Raw genomic sequence first — 17,204 nt, 5'->3', positions numbered from 1 at the left:
TGTTATTTTATCAACTTCTGAAGGGATTTTTGCTGTTTGCCTGAGTAATTGGAGATGGGAGTTCAATTCGATCATGGCTCTGTATAATATGGTGTGTTGCTGTGAATTCGTTCTGGACTTGGGGACTGTGAAGAGACCCCTGGGTGTCTGAGCTGTACGCTATTTGATTATGTAGACAAATCAAATGTTCATCACAGTAATATTTCTCATAAAAACTAGAAGGAATGCAGTTCATTTCTCATCAACCGTCAACCAGGAACGACTGGCAAGTTCTGTGTGTGCAGTTAAGGTCTGCTCGGTTTTGCATGCTGCACTTGACCAAATTAACGGACAGTAATCAAGATGAGACAAGACCAGAGACCTAACAACTAGTACAGTCCCCATCTTTACAACACTTTTGTCAATATGGGGCGGCAGGGTAGCCTAGTGGTTAGAGCATTGGACTAGTAACCGGAAGGTTGCAAGTTCAAATCCCCGAGCTGACAAGGTACAAATCTGTCATTCTGCCCCTGAACAGGCAGTTAACCCACTGTTCCTAGGCCATCATTGAAAATAAGAATTTGTTCTTAACTGACTTGCTTAGTAAAATATGATTTGACCATGATAATTGACCATCCAGTGGTATTACCTAGGAGTTTAGCTTCCTCAACTTACTCAATATGCACAACTCCAGTTGAGGTTTAGATCTTAGAGAAGGTTTGGAACCAAATACAACAGTGTATTACTACTCACCCATTCTGACACTGACTGTAACTTCTTATTTAGAATTTCAGTGAGCTCACTGGCTTTGGGTGAAGACATGGAGAGTGTGGACTCATCTGCATACATAGTTGTTCTAGCTTTGTGTAGGACCAGTGGAAAACAATTTGTAAAACATAGAGAAGAGTAACGGCCCGAGGCAACTGCTCTGAGGAACACCACACTGTACATATCTGATGTCAGAGAAGCTTCCATTGAAAAACACTCTCAGGGTTCTATTATATAAATAACAATCTCACCATGTAATGGCAGCTGATGAGTTTTTTCAATAACAATTTATAATCACATAAAAGGCTGGATTGAAATTTAACAATACAGCTCCAACTATCATCTTATTATCCATTTATTTTAACCAATCATCTGTCATCTTACTTTTAGTGCAGTACAAGTTGAGTGCCATTCTCTGTTATCCTAAAAATAGCATTGTATTTGGTCAAACACAATTCTCTCAATCAGTTTACTAAGAACATGTAGCAAACTAATTGGGCGGGTGTTAGAGCCAGCAAAGAGTGCTTTACTATTTTTAGGCAGTGGAATAACTTTAGCTTCCTTCCACTCCTGTGGACACATACACTCCTTTAGTCTTTGGATAGAGATAGGGGTGGCAATACAATCTGCTACTATTCTCAGTAGTTTCCCATCAAGGTTGTCTATACTTGGTGGCTTATCTTTATTGATAAATAACAATAGTTTTTCCACCTCTCCCACGCCGACTTGGCCAAATTCAAAACAGTAGTTTCTCTTTCATTATTACACTGAACAAAAATATCAACACAACATGTAAAGTGTTGATCCCATGTTTCATGAGCTGAAATAAAAGATCACAGAAATGTTCCATGTGCATAAAAAGCTTATTTCTCAAATTTTGTGCACAAATTTGTTTGCATACGTTTTTGAGCATTTCTCCTCTGCCAAGATAATCCATCCACCTGACCGATGTGGCATATCAACAAGCTGATTAAACATTATGATCATTACACAGGTGCACCCTGGAGACAATAACAGGCCACTCTAAAATGTTGAGTTTTATTACAACACAATGCCACAGATGTCTCATATGTCTCGCAGGAATGTCCATCAGAGCAGGTGACAGATAATGTAACGTTCTCTACCATGAGCTGCCTCCAACGCCGTTTGAGAATTTGGCAGTATGTCCAACCGGCCTCACAACCACAGACCATGTGTATGGCGCCGTGTGGGCGAGAGGTTTGATGATGTCATCATTGTGAATGTCATCATTGTGAACAGAGTGCCCCATGGTTGGAGTGGGGTTATGGTATGTCACCCATTGAGCATTTTTGGGATACTCTGGATTGACATGTACGACAGCGCATTCCAGTTCCCGCAAATATCCAGCAACTTCACACAGCAATTTAATTTTTTGGGCACTCAGTTTAATTTCTTCTTCTTTTAGTTATGTTTAGTCACAACACTTCTGTGGTGGAAATTGATTTATCATAATTAATTCATCACTACCGGTGGCTTGCACATGTGACTGACCAATACCTCACGAGGCCCTCTCTCTCTCTCTCTCTCTCTAAGTTGAGACTTGAAACAGACACCTCGGTTGTTCCCATAACAACATTCTGGGCGTACTGCCAAGGTGAGGAACAGTGATAGTGAGGATTCCTCCATACACGATCAGTCAGTCACCTGCATGAACCTCTCTAATTAGTTATTAGAAAGTAGCACGATACATAAACATAATATTTCCCTCACACTTCTCAATTTACAGTATGTCAACCAATCAGCTGTATTTTGGATATTTTTTTTAACCTTACATTTTTTTAAATTCATCATCAATCCATGGGGTTCTAACAAGTCAAAGTGAATTTATTAGGTGTCTGCTTGGCAACAATTGGTATTAATAATTTTACAAATACGTCTAATGCTGCATCTGGATTCACTTCCTCATACACATCAGACTTGTCTTTTTTACATCTTCAACAAGAGTCATGAGGAAACATTTTGTATGATCTCTTATTAAATACTTTAGGCCCAACCCTTGGTACTTTGGCTTATTAAGTCAAATTGTATTGGTCACATACACATGTTTAGCAGATGTTATTGTGGGTGTAGCAAAATGCTTGTGTTTCTAACTCCAACAGTGCAGTAATATCTAACAATTCACAACAATACACACAAGTCTAAAAGTAAAAGAATGGAATTAAGAAATATATACAAATATTAGGACGAGCAATGTCAGAGTGGCATATTGTAGACTGAAATACAGTAGAATAGAATACAGTATATACATAGATGAGTAAAGCAAAAATATGTTAATATTATTAAAGTGACTAGTGTTCCACTATTAAACTGGCCAGTGATTTTAAGTCTATGTACTGGATATAGGGCAGCAGCCTCTAAAGGTGCAGTATTACGTAACCGGTTGAAAGCCACCTAGTGATGGCTATTTAACAATCTGATGGCCTTGATGCACCTGTACTGACCTCACCTTCTGGATGATAGTGGGGTGAACAGGCAGTGGCTCGGGTGGTTGTTGTCCTTGATTATTTTTTTGGCCTTCCTGTGACATCAGGTGCTGTAGGTGTCCTGGAGGGCACATAGTTTGTCCCCGGTGATGCATTGGGCAGACCAACCCACCCTCTGGAGAGCCCTGCTGTTGCGGGCGGTGCAGTTGCCGTACTAGGCGGTGATACAGCCTGATAGGATGCACTCTATTGTGCATCTGTAAAGGTTTGTGAGGGTTTTAGGTGCCAAGCCAAATTTGTTTCTGCCTCCTGAGGTTGAAGTGGCGCTGTTGTGCCTTCTTCACCCCATTATTTGTGTGGGTGGACCACTTCAGATCGTCAGTGATGTGTATGCCGAGGAACTTGAAGCTTTCTTTTCTTTTTTTTTGTGATTGTCTGTAGGTCCTGCCACATACGTCTCGTGTCTGAGCCATTGAATTGCGACTCCACTTTGTCTCTATAAACTTCCTGATTAACTCAGTCACCGTATCAGTGTATTCGTCAATGTTATTCTCAGAGGCTACCCAGAACATATCACAGTCCGTGTGATCAAAACAATCTTGAAGCATAGATTCTGATTGGTCAGATCAGCATTGAATAGTCCGTTGTAAGGGTACTTGAGTTTCTGCTTATAGGAAGGGAGGAACAAAATGGAGCCATGATCAGATTTGCCGAAGGAAAGGTGAGGGAGGGCCTTGTAGGCATTTATCGAAAAGATGAGTAGCAGTGGTCTAATGTTCTCTCAGAGCGAGTCCTACAGTCAATGTGTTGGTAGAACTTCGGTAGCGTTTTCCCCAAATTTGCTTTGTTATAATCCTCAGCTACTATAAATGCGGCCTCAGGAAATGTGGTTTCCAGTTTGCACAAAGTCCAGTGTAGTTCTTTGAGGGCCGCCGTGAGGGAATATACATGGCTGTGACTTTAACTGAGGAGAATTCTCTTGGGAGGTAATACGGTTGGATATCGATTGTGAGGTATTCTAGGTCGGGTGAACAAAAGGACTTGAGTTTCTGTATGTTGTTACAATCACACTATGAGTAGTTAATCATGAAACATACACCTCCGTCTTCCGGCGAGTTCTTTATTCCTGTCTGCGCAATGTACTGAGAACCCAGCTGGCTGTATGGACGAAGACAGTATATCCCAAGAGAGACATGTTTATGTGAAACATAGTATGTTACAATCCCTGACATTTCTCTGAAAGGAGATTTTCGCCCTGAGCTCGTCTACTTTATTATCCAGAGACTGAACATTATCGAGTAATACACTCTGAAGCGGTGGGTGGTGTGAAAGCCTCCTGAGTTGGACTAGAAGTCCACTCTGAAGCGGTGGGTGGTGTGAAAGCCTCCTCAGTTGGACTAGAAGTGAGTACCTCTTCTCCGTCGGCTGTGTTTTGGATCCACCTCTGGAAACAGTTCAATTGCCCCGGGGGGTACAAACAAAGGATCCAAATTGGGAAAGTCATATTCCTGGTCGCAATGCTGGTGAGTTACCACCTCTCTGATATCCAGGAAGTTATTTCCGGCTGTATGTAATAATGCAAAAACATTCCTGGGCTAATAATGTAAGAAATAACACACAAAAAATTACAAAATACTGCAAAGTTGCTTAGGAGCTAGAAGCTGAGTTGCCCTATCTGTCGGCGTGATCTTACACAATATTGCCACAATGTTATGATCATTACAGCCAATGGGAACTGATATTGCTTTGGAGCAAAGCTCTGCAGCATTAGTGAAGATATGATCAATACAAGTGGATGTCACAGATACAACACTATTGGTGTCCACTCTAGTTGGTTGAGTGATAACCTGGGTCATGTTACAGGCATTAGTCAGAGTTAGAAGCTTCCTCTTGAGAGGACAGATAGTTGCTAACCAGTCAGGTCACCCAGAAAATAGACCTCTGTTAACATCACACACATTATCAAGCATTGCACACATATTATCCATATACTGACTGTTAGCACTTGGGGGCCTATAGCAGCACCCCAGAAGAAGAGGCTTTTGATGATACAGGTGAATTTGCAACCACAACACTTCAACAACATTTGACAATAGATCCTCTCTCAGCTTTAAAGGAATACACGTCTCTGAACATATACAGACACCTCCCCCATAGGCATTCCTGTATTTTCTGTAGATAGTATATCCTTGTATTGCTACTGCTGTAATATCAAAGGAATTATCTAAGTGAGTTTCAGAGATGAGCTGTATATGAATGTTATCCGATGTTAGCGAGTCATTGATTTCATGAATTATTTCTATGGCTACATATTAATGTGGGCTATTCTTCACCCTTTCCTGGGTAGCTCATTGGAGATTGAGATAATATGGAGAAAAACAAGATCATTGTTTGGCTAATAGAGTGGGCCAATCAGGCACTTGTGAGTGTCAGTTGGTGTGTGATGTTGAGCTGAAGCTACTGATCCAGAACCTTGGCTCTCTTGCTCATGCTGCGTGTCCACACAACACACACACAATCCCTCTCTACTTTCTTGTTGTGTTGCCAAGAAAAAAGGTTGAAAAAGGTAATTACACTATTTTAGCTAACAGAGGGGGGAGTAGAGGAGAGACAGAGGGCCTAAAACATAAAGCCTTGTGTTTAGTTGTTATAAGAGTATTTAATTCGGACTTTAACAGAGGTGCCATGGACTGTATTAAACGGGTGCAGCAGGATCTAACATGGGAGTGTGTAAAGTTAACCTTCAAGTGCTTAATTGTAAAGATGTCTGTGTTAGGACGCAGCTCTGTGAGACAAAATACGTAAAGCTGCCATGTGCCAACTCAACCACAGCTTAGAGACAGAAACCGTGCCGCAAATGACACCCTATGGCCTATATAGTGCACTCACTACTACTAGTCTGGTCAAATGTAGGGCAATATATAGTGAATAAGGTGTGATTTGGGACACACAGACTGGGGATGGGCTAGCAGCAGGGTGGTAATACCAGTAATACCAACACAAAGCAGGAATTGTCTGACCGTAATGCTTGAACTGTACTGTGTACAGTATTTGTATTCATATTTCCTGGGTGACAGACAGGATTAGTGAATGAGTATCTATGGATTTGAATGATGTTTCATTCTCTCTGGCTATATCCAAAATGGCACCCTATTCCCTTATTAGTCCACTACTCTTTACCGGAGCCCTATGAGCCCTGATCAAAAGTAGTGCACAAAGTAGGGAATAGAGAGCAATTTGGGACACAGTCAGAGAGAATGACATACTCTGTCTGCCTCCTGTCTTTTCTGCTGAATGCAGACTGGGGTTAGGATTTGGTGTGTAAATACACTGATGTGGGTGACCCAAACACACACACACACATACAGTATGTAAGTATGTTTGACTACAGGGAGACAGGGAGTGGTTGTGGCTGGTATGCAAACATTCATCATGACTACTAACCACCGCAGGAGAAGGGGTAACACTGCAGAGCACAGTGGACTTTCTTCATTGGCTGGTGATATCCAATACACCTATACATGACTAGTCAACAAAGCTAATTCAACATCAAATTTGACAGACAGGGAGAAAGTTGATTGACTACTACACTACTAACCAACCAGCAATAGCATCAGAAAGAACCAACGTGTATTGTCTGGGATGCTACAGGACAGTCCAAAGGAATGTCTTCAATGCCAAATTGAACCCTAACCCTGAAATATATCACATGATATCATTAATAACAGATAGTAAAATCAAATCAAATTGTATTTGTCACATGCTTCGTAAACAACATGTGTAGACTAATAGTGAACCCATTTAGAGGAAGGACTTACTGAAGTTTATTATGTACTACTTCACAATATGTTTTTTTCAACATACTGCATATATACAGTATATACAATATACAGTCTCTACAGGGCCTTCAGAACGTATTCACAACCCTTTACTCTTTCCAAATGTTGTTGTGTTACAGAGTTTAAAATGGATTAAATGTAGATTGTTTGTCACTGGCCTAGAAACAATACTCCATAATTTAACATTTTAACAAATTAATTAAAAATGGAAAGATGAAATGTCTTTCGTTAAGAAGTATTTGTTTTGGCAACGCCTTAATAAGTTCAGGATTAAACAGTTTCTAAACAAGTCACATAATAAGTTACATGGACTCACTCTGTGTGCAATAACAGTGTTTAACATGACTTTTCAATGACTCATCTCTGTACGCCACACATACAATTATCTGTAAGGTCCCTGAGTCGAGCAGTGATTCAACCACATACACCTGGGAGAGTTTTCCAATGCCTTGCAAAGGAGGGCACCAATTGGCAGATGGGTAACAATAAATAAGCAGACATTGAATATGCCTTTGAGCATGGCAAAGTTATGCTTTCCCAAATTGTTCCTTTATGATCTAGTCAGGTCATTACATTGGTGTCAGAAGTGATCATACCTCAGGCTCGAAGGTCGAGGGTTCGAGACCTGCTCCTGCTGTTTCATTACATTGGTGTCAGAAGGGATCGGACCTTGCATCCACGACACAGTGCGTGTGCTTGGCCGGTGAGCGCATTCCTGTAAGACGTAGAGTCGCAAGCTAACACGAGGAAGCGCTCTTTGAAAGGAGGGAGTAGTGTAACGACCCTGGGTTTATAAGCGTGGAAATCGACCCTCCCGCACGAGCATGCTTTTGCGGCACAGTCGATAGCATGCCGGACATCGGGCTCGAAGGTCGAGGTCTCTGATATCCAATAGCTTTCCCGGCTGTATGTAATAACACTTACGGTTTTCTGGTTTCCTAAGGACTTGAAGCGAAGCTGCCATCTCTGTCGGCGCTATCTTGTTAATGTCCAATGGCCGATGAGCACAGATGCGTTTTATTTATATTTTTCGGCATAGTTTCTCTTCATATGACAAGGATTGAAAAGGATTTAGCAGTAGATTGTCGTCTTGATTCATGATGACTGCTAGCTTGCTAGCCAGATTTTGAAAGTATGATGTTGACATCATCAGTCCAATCAAAGCTACGGTAGATATGTGATTTGACGTAATTGTATCTGTGGCACTTCTAACGTAACTCTATGGCAGCACCCAGGGTACTTGAATTTTCTAGCTCTCCCTGTAGATTTTGCGATGATGTGGTGTCCCCATGAGTGACAGAACACTGAGCCAATCACGGTGCAACTAGAGAACATTACCAACCCCTAACCAATGTATTTTCCACTAGCTGCCCCACCACCACAGAAAGCACAGAGCTAGACTGAAACACCTGCATTTTGGAGCTGCCTTACTCAAGAAAGCAAAATAAGAGTCCATGTTCGTATGCAGCTTTATTAACTCAATGATTATTTTGTTTAATCATTTGTTTACATTGTTTGCAAATTAGTATGTGACACGTAATTAATGCCAAAATATGCAAAAAACAGGTGGGGCTCAAAACAGGTGGGGCAAGGCTCTTAGACTTACCCAGAAACACTCACAGCTGTAATCACTGCCAAAGGTGATTGCAACATGTATCGACTCAGGGTTGTAAATACTTATGTAAACAAGATATGCATTTCATTTTCAATAAATTTGCAAAAATGTCTAAAAACATTATTTCACTTTGTCATTAGGGGGTGTTGTGTGTAGATGGATGGGTGAGAAGGACATATTTAATACATTAAGAATTCAGGCTGTAACAACAAAATGTGGAATAAGTCAAGGGGTATGAATACTTTCTGAAGGCACTTTACATTTACAACCATCATTAAAATCATTTCTGCAGTTAAACATGTTTTAATACCAAAGGTATTCTATAAAATACATTCTAATCTTCAAAAATTAAAATGTTAAATTAAATTGTTAAATATGTTTGAATGCTTTAGCCTGTGGAATGATAAGAAAGGGTTGTTTGTGATTTTATATAATCAGTCATGATCAGAATAAAGCAAATTCACTTAAACAGGTTTTTATTTTATTTTGACAGTTTTTAAAGCAAAGGAAATGGTTGAATAACAGTATTATAAATATAAAATGTTTCATGTAACAATGCTAAATCAATGTGATTGACTAAGTGTTTGATTAGTAGGGTTATAAAATTCCAGGAACGTCCCTGGTTTTCCAGAATGCCTGGTTGGAGTATTCTGAATTTCATGCTTTTTCCCAGATTCCGGGAATCTTCCAACCAGGATTTTGAGAAAACTAGGATTTTTTTTTTTTTTAAGTTCCAGGAATTTTGCAATCCTACTGATTAGTTACAAAGAGGGGGTAAGATATGTCTGTCTACCTGCACACTGTGTTTGGAATAGCAACATTTACATGTTTGTCATATAGCAGACGCACTTATCCAGAGCGACTTACAGGCAGACAGATTTTCCACCTAATCGGCTCAGGGATTCAAACCAGCGACCTTTCAGTTACTGGCCCAACGCTCTTAAGCACTAGGCAACTTGTCAACCTATGTAGCTAATAGCGGAATGCCATTGAGCCCCCATAGTGTATTGCACTTTACAGTTGTGTGCTGTTATATAGAATTCCAAGAGCTAACTAAACATTTGTCTGTAAATATACATCAATTATTAACAGTTTACATAGGTTTTATGACACCTCAGGCTAACTGTGGGTGATATTACCCGAAACCCCAACCACCCCTTTATAGCAGACAGGACGTGTTCTGTAGAAAACATTTATTGCTGAGGATACGATATACAGTACAAACAATACTGTACATAAACAAGGACTTTGTATAAAGTGTATGATGTGGTGGTCCTGTATTTTTTAGCGGGTATAGAGCAGGGGTACTCAACTCTGACCCTACGAGGTCCGGAGCCTCCTGGTTTTCTGTTCTACCTGATAATTAATTGCACACACCTGGTGTCCAGGTCTAAATCAGTCCCTGATTGTTTCTTTCTAATGAAAAAAATGCAGTGGAACTGGTTTGGAGGTCCAGAGTTGAGTTTGAGCAGCATAGATTGAAGAGCTTGCAACGCCAGGATTGTGGGTTCGACTCCTGAGGCCACCCATACGTACAAAATGTATACAAACATGACTAAGTCGCTTTGGATAAAGCTGTCTGCTAAATGGTATATATTATTATTATTATATTATGTAAGTTTGAGAAAGTCTAAGAAAGGTTCCTAGAACTGAATAGACAGAATGAGGACTCTTTAAATTCCAAGTCAATTCCATTCAATTACAACCTTTGCGCAAACAAAAGAGTGTGATTAGGTTGTGTGTGTGTGTGTGCGTGCGTGCGTGCGTGCGTGCGTGCGTGCGTGTGTGTGTGTGTGTGTTGAGAAGGGGTAGGTAAGTAGGTCAATCCAATATTAGTGACCCATAACGTGTGTGTGTTTGTCCACTCAGAAAGATCACCTGGTTGAAATGTAAGGTAAGATGGTTTTCCTCAGCAGTACACAACCAAGCAACACTGAACCCAGTGAAAATGACTAAGATGGGATCTGGGGAGAGGAGAATGTCTAAAGTACAAACACACACACACACGCACACAAAACACACACAGACATACACACACACACATGTACACAAACGCACACACACACACGCACACAAACATACACACACACGTACACAAACACACACACACACATACACAAACATACACACACGCGCGCACACGCACGCACACACACACACATACACAAACAAACACTCTCTGAGATAAACATCTGTTGTTATTGTAATGCTAGATCCATTGAAAATCTTGAGCCTTGCTGTACTACGGGGAACACAACCACATCAGGGCTCATTCTTTTCGTCAACTGAACGGACAGAAATAGGACACGGAGTCGTTTCTTTATATGTGCCTTAATGTCCTGTTTTCTACCGTTCTTTGGTTTATGTATACATGTGTGTACAGATGACCTAATGTATAATAATGATACCAATAATGTATACATAGTATTATGTATTACAGATGAGCAAATTAAAATACTGTACCATGTTTGACTATGGCCGCTTTTAGTGTCTTAAACTGAGTGGTCCACAGTGTGGTTATTACAATTGGTATTTTGTATTGTCAACTGTACTATCATTGTGGAGTGACACTTTAATACATTTTTCTAACTAATACTTTGGGTCGTTTGCTATTGGATTGACCTATTTATCTAATCCCTCTTTAACAAACAACTTTACATAACACACCAATGAACACAATATACTTTCCAAATGATCCAATGTTCTCTTAGAAGTCAAAGGACTTTCTTCTCACAGGACCTTCTTTTGTTTCACAGAATCACTTGATATTATTACCAGCCTCAGATGGCAGCAGATCTTCTTTTTTTTTTGAATGGCAGAAGTGTAATCCTAACATACCTTTAATCCTACCATACCTTTTCTAGTTCTCTAATCCTACCATACCTTTTCTAGTTCTCTAATCCTACCATACCTTTCCTAGTTCTCCTCTAATCCTACCATACCTTTTCTAGTTCTCCTCTAATCCTACCATACCTTTTCTAGTTCTCTAATCCTACCATACCTTTTCTAGTTCTCCTCTAATCTTGCCATACCTTTTCTAGTTCTCCTCTAATCCTACCATACCTTTTCTAGTTCTCCTGTAATCCTACCATACATTTTGTAGTTCTCTAATCCTACCATACCTTTTCTAGTTCTCCTCTAATCCTACCATACATTTTGTAGTTCTCTAATCCTACCATACCTTTTCTAGTTCTCCTCTAATCCTACCATACCTTTTCTAGTTATCCTCTAATCCTACCATACCTTTTCTAGTTCTCCTCTAATCCTACCATACATTTTGTAGTTCTCTAATCCTACCATACCTTTTCTAGTTCTCCTCTAATCCTACCATACCTTTTCTAGTTCTCCTCTAATCCTACCATACATTTTCTAGTTCTCCAACCTACCATACATTTTGTAGTTCTCCAACACTGACTCATATTATCATATATTTTCTAGTTCTCCAACACTGACTCATATACCTAGTTCTCCAACACTGACTCATATTATCAAGGACAGTACATTTTCTTCCAACACTGACTAGTTCTCCAACTGACTCATAATCCTACCATACTCATTTATCAAGGACAGTTTTTCTTTGACTCTATTATCTACCTTTTCTAGTTCTCCAACACTGACTCATATTATCAATCCTGCATTTTCTAGTTCCATACATTTTGTAGTTCTCTAATCCTACCATACCTTTTCTAGTTCTCCTCTAATCCTACCATACATTTTGTAGTTCTCTAATCCTACCATACATTTTCTAGTTCTCCAACACTGACTCATATTATCAAGGACAGTACATTTTCTAGTTCTCCAACACTTTTTATCAAGGACAGTAGTTCTCCAACACTGACTCATATTATCAAGGACTACATTTTCTAGTTCTCCAACACTTTATTATCAAGGACAGTACATTTTCTAGTTCTCCAACACTGACTCATATTATCAAGGACAGTACATTTTCTAGTTCTCCAACATTTTTATCAAGGACAGTACATTTTCTAGTTCTCCAACACTGACTCATATTATCAAGGACAGTACATTTTCTAGTTCTCCAACACTGACTCATATTATCAAGGACAGTACATTTTCTAGTTCTCCAACACTGACTCATATTATCAAGGACAGTACATTTTCATTTTCTAGTTTTCTCCAACACTGACTCATATTATCAAGGACAGTACATTTTCTAGTTCTCCAACACTGACTCATATTATCAAGGACAGTACATTTTCTAGTTCTCCAACACTGACTCATATTATCAAGGACAGTACATTTTCTAGTTCTCCAACACTGACTCATATTATCAAGGACAGTACATTTTCTAGTTCTCCAACACTGACTCATATTATCAAGGACAGTACATTTTCTAGTTCTCCAACACTGACTCATATTATCAAGGACAGTACATTTTCTAGTTCTCCAACACTGACTCATATTATCAAGGACAGTACATTTTCTAGTTCTCCAACACTGACTCATATTATCAAGGACAGTACATTTTCTAGTTCTCCAACACTGACTCATATTATCAAGGACAGTACATTTTCTAGTTCTCCAACACTGACTCATATTATCAAGGACAGTACATTTTCTAGTTCTCCAACACTGACTCATATTATCAAGGACAGTACATTTTCTAGTTCTCCAACACTGACTCATATTATCAAGGACAGTACATTTTCTAGTTCTCCAACACTGACTCATATTATCAAGGACAGTACATTTTCTAGTTCTCCAACACTGACTCATATTATCAAGGACAGTACATTTTCTAGTTCTCCAACACTGACTCATATTATCAAGGACAGTACATTTTCTAGTTCTCCAACACTGACTCATATTATCACTGTTCTCCAACACTGACTCATATTATCAAGGACAGTACATTTTCTAGTTCTCCAACACTGACTCATATTATCAAGGACAGTACATTTTCTAGTTCTCCAACACTGACTCATATTATCAAGGACAGTACATTTTCTAGTTCTCCAACACTTTATTATCAAGGACAGTAGTTCTCCAACACTGACTCATATTATCAAGGACAGTACATTTTCTAGTTCTCCAACACTGACTCATATTATCAAGGACAGTACATTTTCTAGTTCTCCAACACTGACTCATATTATCAAGGACAGTACATTTTCTAGTTCTCCAACACTGACTCATATTATCAAGGACAGTACATTTTCTAGTTCTCCAACACTGACTCATATTATCAAGGACAGTACATTTTCTAGTTCTCCAACACTGACTCATATTATCAAGGACAGTACATTTTCTAGTTCTCCAACACTGACTCATATTATCAAGGACAGTACATTTTCTAGTTCTCCAACACTGACTCATATTATCAAGGACAGTACATTTTCTAGTTCTCCAACACTGACTCATATTATCAAGGACAGTACATTTTCTAGTTCTCCAACACTGACTCATATTATCAAGGACAGTACATTTTCTAGTTCTCCAACACTGACTCATATTATCAAGGACAGTACATTTTCTAGTTCTCCAACACTGACTCATATTATCAAGGACAGTACATTTTTATTTTTTGTATCTAACATTCATCTATGATTACCAAAAATGAAAACAGAAAGAGAGAAAGCCTACATCCCAAAATGGCACCCTATTCTATATTTAGTGCACTACTTTTGACCAGGGCCCATAGGGCTGAGTTGACAAACCCCAGAGTCACAATGACACATCCGCCTCAGCTGAGAGCATAGAGATAGTTAGAGGACGAAACATTGTATCTGTCTCATCATGGCATCTATGAGAGCATGGGCAGCACCATTGAGGCCAATCTCCATTTTTCTTCTACTACTACTTCTATGAGTTGGTAAACAAACGGAAAGGGTGCATACTGCCACCTGGAGTTTGTTGTTTGAACAGGTATAAGGCCAAGATTGACAATTACCTGCCACCTGCAGTAAATTGTTTTCTCACGGGTATAATTCATTGGCTGATCCCTCCTGATGAACTGGATGGAATTATGTGATCCTTCCTAAACCCATAGGAAGTCCCAACCAGTTGACTACTTCAAAATTGTTATGTCCTCACAATGGCACTGCCCATGCTAAAACAGGATTTTGGGCACTAGAGTCCTCTATCTATCTCTATGGGTGAGAGTTAGATCACCTGGTTGATTGGCTGCTTCACCTCTGACTGAGAAAGGTCAAGAGGGGTCAGGGGTCAGGAGAAAGTTTTGTTGGATCAGACAAGGTTAACCTAGAGACAGGAGGTTGACCTCGGAGGTCAGTACTTCTCATCAGAGGCATCGATACAGAGAGTTGGGCCAATGTGGTTTCTGTCTGAACATTCTGAAAGCGCCACTTTCTCCACTATAGCCGTTGCTCAGTGATCATTTATGGTTACGCATTGTGCTGTTTATTTGTGAAAGGTTTTGAAAACTATGAAGATGTCCAGTGAAAGCAGATGTGCAATTTGTTGACATCACAATACCGACTTGGATACACATGGTTCCGAATGGTAATCAGTAAAAATGTCTTCAATTCGCTGCTCTGTTTTGCTTGTTTGAGTCAGGTAATTTCAGAGGGAACTATCGGAGGCGATCGCGTATTGTTACGTCGCCAACATTTCAAGAATGAAGGTGCTAACATGGCGTCCATTCTGAAACCGTAGTCTCTTAATATATGGCTCTACCTCCAAACGAGCTTCAATGCCATACAACACTCCTTCCTTGGCCTCCAACTGCTCTTAAACGCTAGTAAAACCAAATGCATGCTTTTCAACCGTTCGCTGCCTGCACCCGCCCGCCTGACCAGCATCACCACCCTGGATGGTTCCGACCTAGAATATGTGGACATCTATAAGTACCTAGGTGTCTGGCTAGACTGTAAACTCTCCTTCCAGACTCATATCAAACATCTCCAATCTAAAATCAAATCTAGAGTCGGCATTCTATTCCACAACAAAGCCTCCTTCACTCACGCCGCCAAACTTACCCTAGTAAAACTGACTATCCTACCGATCCTCGACTTCGGCGATGTCATCTACAAAACTGCTTCCAACACTCTTCTCCGCAAACTGGATGCAGTTTATCACAGTGCCATCCGTTTTGTCACTAAAGCACCTTATACTACCCACCACTGCGACTTGTATGCTCTAGTCGGCTGGCCCTCGCTACATATTCGTCGCCAGACCCACTGGCTCCAGGTCATCTACAAGTCCATGCTAGGTAAAGCTCCACCTTATCTCAGTTCACTGGTCACGATGGCAACACCCATCCGTAGCACGCGCTCCAGCTGGTGTATCTCACTGATCATCCCTAAAGCCAACACCTCATTTGGCCGCCTTTCGTTCCAGTTCTCTGTTGCCTGTGACTGGAACGAATTGGGGAGAAGAAAAAAAAAATCGCTGAAGTTGGAGACTTTCATCTCCCTCACCAACTTCAAACATCTGCTATCTGAGTAGCTAACCGATCGCTGCAGCTGTACATAGTCTATTGGTAAATAGCCCACCCAATTTACCTACCTCATCATCATACTGTTTATATTTATTTACTTTTCTGCTCTTTTGCACACCAGTATCTCTACCTGTACATGACCATCTGATCATTTATCACTCCAGTGTTAATCTGCAAAATTGTAATTATTCGCCTACCTCCTCATGCCTTTTGCACGCAATGTATATAGACTATTTTTTTCTACTGTGTTATTGAGTTGTTAATTGTTTACTCCATGTGTAACTCTGTGTTGTTGTCTGTTCACACGGGTATGCTTTATCTTGGCCAGGTCGCAGTTGTAAATGAGAACTTGTTCTCAACTCGCCTACCTGGTTAAATAAAGGTGAAATAAAAATAAAATTAAAAAATAAAAAACTTCTCACCCTGCTCACAACCTGACACCAACGCTGGATTAGAACTGAATTGAACGGAAACAGTTTGCTCCCATATGGCTCCTGGTCCAGATGCTGTATATTGTAATTCCTGAAGAATCTTGTTAGTAATGACGACATCAGTATCTAACCCCTCTTCCTCTCAATCATCTTCTTCGCTTCTGTTTTCGTTCCCCGTGGAGTTATTATGACCCGATGTGGAAGCTTTTTCCCCTTTTGATGTACTTGGCTTCCTCCCATCCCACTACATTCAGGGCTACAGTATGGTCAGCGACTGACTTGATCAGGTGCATGCATGATGATGTTTTTTGTATTGACTAAGGTCTTATTGTACATTTCTAGATACACTGGTCCAATTCTGAAAAACAATTATTTGATTCAAAACACAAATCTATAGGAAGTCAAACATTGCGAACATCATCAACACTACATTTCATGTTGAATGAAAGATCATTCTGTCCGTCCACTAGACGATGACTACAGAGAAAACACGAGTAACTACGGAACAATTAGTCTCTGGTTCATTCAACTCCACTGGACACAGAGATGGAACAATTAGTCTCTGGTTCATTCAACTCCACTGGACACAGAGACGGAACAATTAGTCTCTGGTTCATTCAACTCCACTGGACACAGAGACTGAACCTCTCAAAGTTGCTTAGCTGCTTTACGGTCTCATTCTGTTGTCTGATCCTTAGGTACAAGGAT

General features: G+C 40.1%; 1 protein-coding gene across 1 annotated transcript in view; it reads right to left on the bottom strand.

Moving 5' to 3' along the window:
• Positions 1-17,204, bottom strand: part of LOC124040402 (syntaxin-binding protein 4-like) — a 124,344-nt gene that overhangs the window by 16,072 nt on the left and 91,068 nt on the right. The gene's annotated exons all lie outside the window — the stretch shown is intronic.

Source organism: Oncorhynchus gorbuscha, linkage group LG07, assembly GCF_021184085.1.
Source record: "Oncorhynchus gorbuscha isolate QuinsamMale2020 ecotype Even-year linkage group LG07, OgorEven_v1.0, whole genome shotgun sequence".
Taxonomy (NCBI): domain Eukaryota; kingdom Metazoa; phylum Chordata; class Actinopteri; order Salmoniformes; family Salmonidae; genus Oncorhynchus; species Oncorhynchus gorbuscha.
This window is presented reverse-complemented; position numbering and strand designations above follow the sequence as displayed.